This window comes from Megalopta genalis, chromosome 4 (genome assembly GCF_051020955.1).
Source record: "Megalopta genalis isolate 19385.01 chromosome 4, iyMegGena1_principal, whole genome shotgun sequence".
NCBI classification, from domain to species: Eukaryota; Metazoa; Arthropoda; class Insecta; order Hymenoptera; family Halictidae; genus Megalopta; species Megalopta genalis.
In genome coordinates this window covers 26,232,467-26,240,153 of record NC_135016.1, presented here as the reverse complement: position 1 = coordinate 26,240,153, position 7,687 = coordinate 26,232,467, and positions in this window count along the sequence as shown.

Sequence of the window (7,687 nt, the reverse complement as noted above, 5' to 3'; positions counted from 1 at the left end):
GAAGAGATCACAGAATTTTGTTTACATTTTAAAGGACGGGATAACATCTATACTCGATAAGTTATTGCTAGAAATTTTCACAGCGAGTCGGACTCGTCAAAGTACGGCAAGGGGTTAACCTAACCACTCGCCTTGTATTAACGCGTCAGACCTGCAGATAAAGACTTCGTAAACGATCTACGAAGTATGGACGTTATTCGTTTCTTCTAAATCAAAGTAAAATTTTATTCTCTCGAAGGAATAAAAATTGTTTCACGCTGATCGATACGGTTGCGAGAGAAATCGTAGGACAAGCGGTTCGCGAGACCTGCAAAAATTTCAATCAATTATCAGAAACCGGATAGTCGAATAACAATATTTATGCTCTGTGTCGAATCGTAATAGCCAGCGTAAAAGTTACTAATTAAGTAGCAATTGTTCTATCGTCCCGCTGCACCAGCGTGTGTTCGAAAATTTTCTTATCCTTCGATTTCACGAGGAAGTCCAAGATCGGGGTATAAAAAGGTTTGACCAAGGCGGAAGGCAGCGTCGGATGACCGTGCGGCAGCTGAAAAAGATTTAAATAATCATATATATCGAACGCGGCAATAAATCGCCGCATGTCCATCCGGCCCCCAGCATCGCCACCCTAACTACTGGCATCTATAGCAATGGGGTGGACCGGTGATATATGTCTTCCCTATAACAGCCAGAATCAAAACACCGTCCTCCCCTGCTACGGCGATGTTTGTCCTTCGGCCAGCGACTTCTGCGGCAGACAGTTGGTATCGGTGAAATCGCTGTATTAATTAACAGTAAATTGCGGCTCACTGGTGAAGTTGGAATCTCGATTACTCCGAGATTCTTATTCATTACTCGGAGCGGTCCTTAACGAGTGCCACGATCTTCCGTGAGCAACATCTTTAATTCTCTGCCCGAGATGCGATCGTTTTAGATGCGATTAGTTCAACCGTTCTATGCGCAAATCGTGGACCTTTTATTTCTCTTCTATTTTTCTTTTATTTTTCTGTTATTCCATCAGAATTTCAATTTGCGAAAATGTTTTTCTACGCATTCTATCATCGCATCAAAAACATTACAACCGTTCGGTCTCGTTACAGAACAGTTATTTCGTTGTGGAAGGTGCCAATGACTATGCGTTTAACCCTTAGCGCTCCGAAGGCTCCGCTACGGAGACATTTGTCATTTGCTCCGTAACTCCGAAGGCTCCGCTGCGGAGCCAAATGTTTTTAGCATACGTTATCGTCGGCGTTAACAATTGTTGTCTGTAGTTAAAACGTGCCAAGTTTGTACCATTACGATTAAATCCTTTTTTTTTGACCTTTTCTATGATTAGAAACATGGAGAAAAATAAATATTACGATGAGAATTTAGAGCCGAGCAATACCGAAGACGTATTTGATTTTGAAGAGTTAAAAGACATTGTGGAAGACAATGTTGGTTACGATTCTGACACTTGAGTAGTAGTAGCGAAATTATACTACCAAAGAGACGAAGAATGAGAATTATTGAAAGTGAAAGCGAAGATTCGTTGCAAGACATAGATGAATGGCGCGATGTTACGGAAGAATTGCATATTCCAGATAGAATACTTTTTAGTGTACTGCCACAGGTCATTGGACCACGAGTTCCTACAAACGTTGAACAGCCGATACAATATTTTAAATTATTTCTCACGGACGAATTGGTAAATGAAATTATAAAGGAAACCAACAATTGCGCAGAAAATGTTCTAAACTTGAAAGAGATATCTAGTAACTCTATTTGGCAAAGTGAATACTGTGACACTTGTCCAAGTAAGCCCAGAATGCACATGGGAGATTGTTACCAAAGATATCGCACCATGGTGAATTACAGAATTTAAAATTTATCTTTTATTTACAATAGGAAAATGTATATTTATAAAATAAATCAAATATCAAATGCATTCGCAAGGACGCGTAATCTTCTCCGCTCAAAATGAGCCGTTTATTTTGAAAGTGGCATAAGTCACTTTGTTTTTAAGTCGATATATTTAAGGGTTTGCGTTTTAACACGTTTAAAAATATGGATGCTAACTTTCGAGAAGATTTACTTGTATTTGTTATCTCAGGATACTGATATTTTTCTCAGTATAAATAATTTCGTATAAACATTAAAAAATCACCACTTTTCATTACGGTAAAGTGACTTATTCCACTTTCAAAATAAACGGCTCAAATAAGACTTCCTTTTTCTCAGGCGCTCCGCTCCAGAAATGTGCCGGAGTTGCTGGGTAGGCGGTACTCGAGAAACGCGCGGAGCGCTAAGGGTCAATAAGAAAAAAGAAAATCGAAGTATTTAATAGTGCGCTATTTATCGTACTACAAGCGTTACTCGTGGCACAGCGATCGGTTCAGCCGAGTGTCCGAGTCTGAGTCGTGGTGTCGAATTGAAACCAAGCCGAGGAGAAATAAAAGCAGAAGCATTTCGAGCAGGAAAACGAATTACGTTATTACAGAATTAATATGCTGATCGCCTAAACGTGCTAGACGTCCAGATTCTGGTGGAAGGTGGCGTAGATTCGGCAGCGGTTGCTACAATAGCGCAGCTGCAGGTTGCACGTGCGGAGGGCGTTGGGCGTTGGGCGGAGGGCGGAGGATGAAGGGTTGGTGCAGGCTGTGCGGCATACTTGAGGAACGCGTTAAGCGGACCTGTAAAACCTTAACGCGTCGACCGTCGCCGTCGCCATTACGAAACCGGAGCCGTTCAACGTGCTGTATCTGGCCAGGAACAAAGTCCTGGCGTAGACGAGATTACGGAACGTTGGCGGGCGTTGGTCACTTGACCAGTATTACAGATGTAATATCGTAAACAATGGGCCGCTCTCAGGCCGGAGGCCGCGTTTATATCTGCGCAAGTGACGAGATATCGTCCCCGCTCTTTAACCTCGCCCGCAAACCAGCCCCCGACCCGACCGAAAGCCACGGGCACAGAGCGCAGAGCACAGGCGTACACGGGGAACCACCTTGCTCTCCCCCTTCCTCTATCTCGGCGTGCACCCTCGGCGCGAACCCTTTGCAAGCGGTACCGGTGTTTACTGTTGAATATTCATTCTTTGCCCTGATACACCCGCGAACACGAAGTGTCCACACATTAACCAGTCCCCGGGCTGACCATTCGCTTACCCTCCCGCTTACCTCCGTGACCCTTTCGCTGCTTTTATTGTGAAAGACGCGCGGCCCGCGTGTAATCTACTCCCACGGCGCGCTTCTGATCGGGGGGTGTAAAGAGGGATTAAAATCAGCTGGACACTCCGTGCGCCGCGACGAGCCGCGCCGCGCCGCGCCGCGGTTACACGGAGCTCGCCTCGTAAAAATCTAGGTACTTGTTGCCCGCTCTTTTAACCTTTTAGGTACGGCTGAATTCTGCGCGAGGCTATTTCTCTGGACGGCAGAGTCTGATGTGTACTGTACAGAGTCTGATACTGTATATACAGGGTGTCCCAAAAATGTCTCGCAATCCGAAAGTGGCGGGTTGCTCAGGCCATTTGAAGTAACTTTTTCCTTTACGAAAATGTTCTCCGAGGCATCGTTCACGAGTTATTAACGGAAAACACTGACCAATGAGAGGCCAGCTCGCTCGGCGCTAGGCGGCCGAGCCAACGAGCGGTCGAAGCCTAGTTCCGCTGATTGGCCTTGCGCTAGGCGTACTCGCCTCTAATTGGTCAGCGTTTTTCTTCAATAACTCGTGAACAGTGCGTCGTAGAATATTTTCGCTAAGGAAAAAGTTACTTCAAATGTTCTCAGGAACCCCTCACGTCCCGGAAGTACCATAATTTTGGGACATCCATATATGTACATTGAACATGTGTATATATTATATATAAATATATTATAAACATATATTATTATAATATGAATTATTATAAATGTATTTTACATATACTTTACTATATGTATGTCGTTTATTATCTATATTTATTATATATATTTATATACGGTTTACGTTCCTTTTTTTCGAAAATTTCTCAGATTCTTTAGGATTTAACTTAATCTTCGCTAAAGCAATTGCGTAACGATTAGACTGCGAATTGATGCATTTATGGCAGAGGTGAGTAAGATCGACTGCGAAACAGTAAAACCGTTCAAAGAATTTTAAATTGCTGTTATATTATTTGCAATTATAAATTAATTGATTCAATCGAATCATTTCCGTTAAAATGATTAAGAAACGAATTTTACGCACACAGATCGTCGGTCTAATCACGATACATAGCGTTTGGGACATGGTCGCATCAGCGAAGTACAACTTCGCTTGTGCTTTAACCCTCATACGGTCCTCAGATACAGTTGCGCAGTAGATTCTACGATAATAGTTCGCCCAATCTTGATTTACTGGAGCTTAGTCAGACTGCAGCTTAGAACCCATAAAATACAACACATGAATGCATCATAACCCATCGAATACAACAAAGTATTTTAATGAGACGCTTCACTGGCTTTCCAATCGAAACAGACCTTTCCGTAAACGTCTAAATCGCACGAAGCTACGAGCAAGAATTTACAGAAATGCCGTAACATTTGGTGTCCTGAAAGAACTGAAAAGGCTGAAAAAAATAGCCTGAGAAATCAGCAGGGTGGACATGACGTGACCAGCCGAACCGGATTTACCCGTGAACGGGAAACGCGTACCGGCGTGGCGCGGGGAGCGGCGGCGCGGAACGGAATTATCATATCGGATGATCTAGATACGGGAACACGTCGATGGACTGACGAGAGTTCTCTGATCGAAGTGCCTCCGTTACCATCGGAATGGACAATAACGAGGGAAAGCAGGAATCCCTTAGACCGTTTATACAGAAGCCCTTCCGAGGATCCTCCGATTCTTCCACCCTCCCGGCCTCCTCCCAGTTTCTCCACCCACCGCGCCTCTAGTCCGCCGTAAATACGAGACTCGCAACTCTACTATCGCGGGAACAATAAAAATAGACCTCTCTGCCCGTATAGAGCTCGCCCGTTTACTATCAGGCCGCAAGTTACGATTAAAAGACCGCACGGCGGACCCGCCCAGGCCGTGTCCCGTGTCCCGTGTCCCGTGTCTCGAGTCCCGGAGTTCTCCGTTCCTGGAAAGACCTCGGGATTCGGCGAGGGGCCAGAGCCTCTCGATCCTGCCAGGACTCGAACCGGTGACTGGAAAACTCTCCTCGCAGGTTTATGCTTATCGTAAACATCGCCGCAGACAAATCGTCCCTGATCTCCGCCGAGAATCCGCGCGCCGCGGAGAGGCGTTTCGCCCGAAAGACGATACGATGCGCCGATTCATAAATAGCGAAAGGGAGACGGACCGCGACGCGACGCGATCATCCTTCAGCGAAAAAGTCTGCGAGCTCCGCCGGCATTGCTGCGATTGTAAATATTAGTGATACTGATTCTAAATTTTAACCCTTAACGCTCCGCGCGTTTCTCCTCGGCTTGGTTTCAATTCGACACCACGACTCAGACTCGGACACTCGGCTCAACCGATCGCTGTGCGACCAATAACGCTTGTAATACGATAAATAGCGCACTATTAAATACTTCGATTTTCTTTTTTCTTATTAACCCTTAGCGCTCCGCGCGTTTCTCGAGTACCGCCTACCAGCAACTCCGGCACATTTTTGGAGCGGAGCGCCTGAGATAAAGGAAGTCTTATTTGAGCCGTTTATTTTGAAAGTGGAATAAGTCACTTTACCGTAATGAAAAGTGGTGATTTTTTAATGTTTATACGAAATTATTTATACTGAGAAAAATATCAGTATCCTGAGATAACAAATACAAGTAAATCTTCTCGAAAGTTAGCATCCATATTTTTAAACGTGTTAAAACGCAAACCCTTAAATGTATCGACTTAAAAACAAAGTGACTTATGCCACTTTCAAAATAAACGGCTCATTTTGAGCGGAGAAGATTACACGTCCTTGCGAATGCATTTGATATTTGATTTATTTTATAAATATACATTTTCCTATTGTAAATAAAAGATAAATTTTAAATTCTGTAATTCACCATGGTGCGATATCTTTGGTAACAATCTCCCATGTGCATTCTGAGTTTACTTGGACAAGTGTCACAGTATTCACTTTGCCAAATAGAGTTACTAGATATCTCTTTCAAGTTTAGAACATTTTCTGCGCAATTGTTGGTTTCCTTTATAATTTCATTTACCAATTCGTCCGTGAGAAATAATTTAAAATATTGTATCGGCTGTTCAACGTTTGTAGGAACTTGTGGTCCAATGACCTGTGGCAATACACTAAAAGGTATTCTATCTGGAATATGTAATTCTTCCGTAACATCGCGCCATTCATCTAAGTCTTGCAACGAATCTTCGCTTTCACTTTCAATAATTCTCATTCTTCGTCTTTTTGGTAGTATAATTTCGCTACTACTACTCGAAGTGTCAGAATCGTAACCAACATTGTCTTCCACGATGTCTTTTAACTCTTCAAAATCAAATACGTCTTCGGTATCGCTCGGCTCTAAATTCTCATCGTAATATTTATTTTTCTCCATGTTGCTAACCATAGAAAAGGTCAAAAAATGGTTTAATCGTAATGGTAGAGACTTGGCACGTTTTAACTACAGATAACAATTGCTAACGCCGACGATAACGTATGCTAGAAACCGCAAGCGGAGCCTTCGGAGTTACGGAACAAATGACAAATGTCTCCGTAGCGGAGCCTTCGGAGCGCTAAGGGTTCACTATTGATAGTTTTGCCTTTCTCAAGATAGTTGATGAACAAAATTCCATGCGCGTCCCAAAATACAGATGCCATAATCTTGCCAGCCGACTTTTGAGTTTTTGGTCGCTTTGGACGTCTGTCACCGGCTGCTGTCCACTCAGCCGACGATCTTTCTGATTCAGGCGTATAGTGGTGGATCCATGTTTCATCCATTGTCACATATCGACGCAAGAAATCCTTTTTATTTCGCTCGAACAGCTCCAAACAGCGCTCCGAATCATCGACGCGTTGTTGTTTCTGGTCCGGTGCAAGCAAACGCGAAAATATAATTGAAATATTCTAAAACATCAATGACAAAATACCATTTATTATCTGCCAATCCAACAGTCGATATCTATTTAATAATCGGTTGACGTAGCGGAGCGTTCGGAACGCTAAGGGTTAAACATTACTCTTGGAAATGTTGTATGAATTTGTTGTAGAATGTTTCAAAGTTTGTACGGCATCGTTGAATTAGGGGAGAACGGACGTACCGCTAATGTTTCAGAAAAGTATCGAATCGGTTATCGAGATGAAAGGGGAAGGGCCGAGGATGCCACTCGAGCCAGGTATCCGGGAAACAGTGGAGGCTCGTAAACGAGCCGAACGGCGGAACTGTCTCAATTCAGGGTTGGTTCGCCTCCTATGCGACATCCGCGCAGACGAGACCCCTTCGATTACGTATACCTCGACGATAAAACCTCCTTTGCGTGGATTAGTCCGCTCAATCAGGAAATATACTTGGGGGCCCCCATAAAGTTCTCCCGTCGCGGCGTGCAAACCCCTATGTGCGTCGTATGTACCACCCTCTATGTGCTTCCCTTCTTTCTCGCATCCTCGAGCGAGGAACGCTCATAGCGAACAGATAAGACCTGCTATCTTAATTGACGCACCGAATCAAAAATATTCAGAAGAGTTTTTATAGAGCTTTAACTTTCATTAGCGTTATCTCGGCCCGAGGCAGAC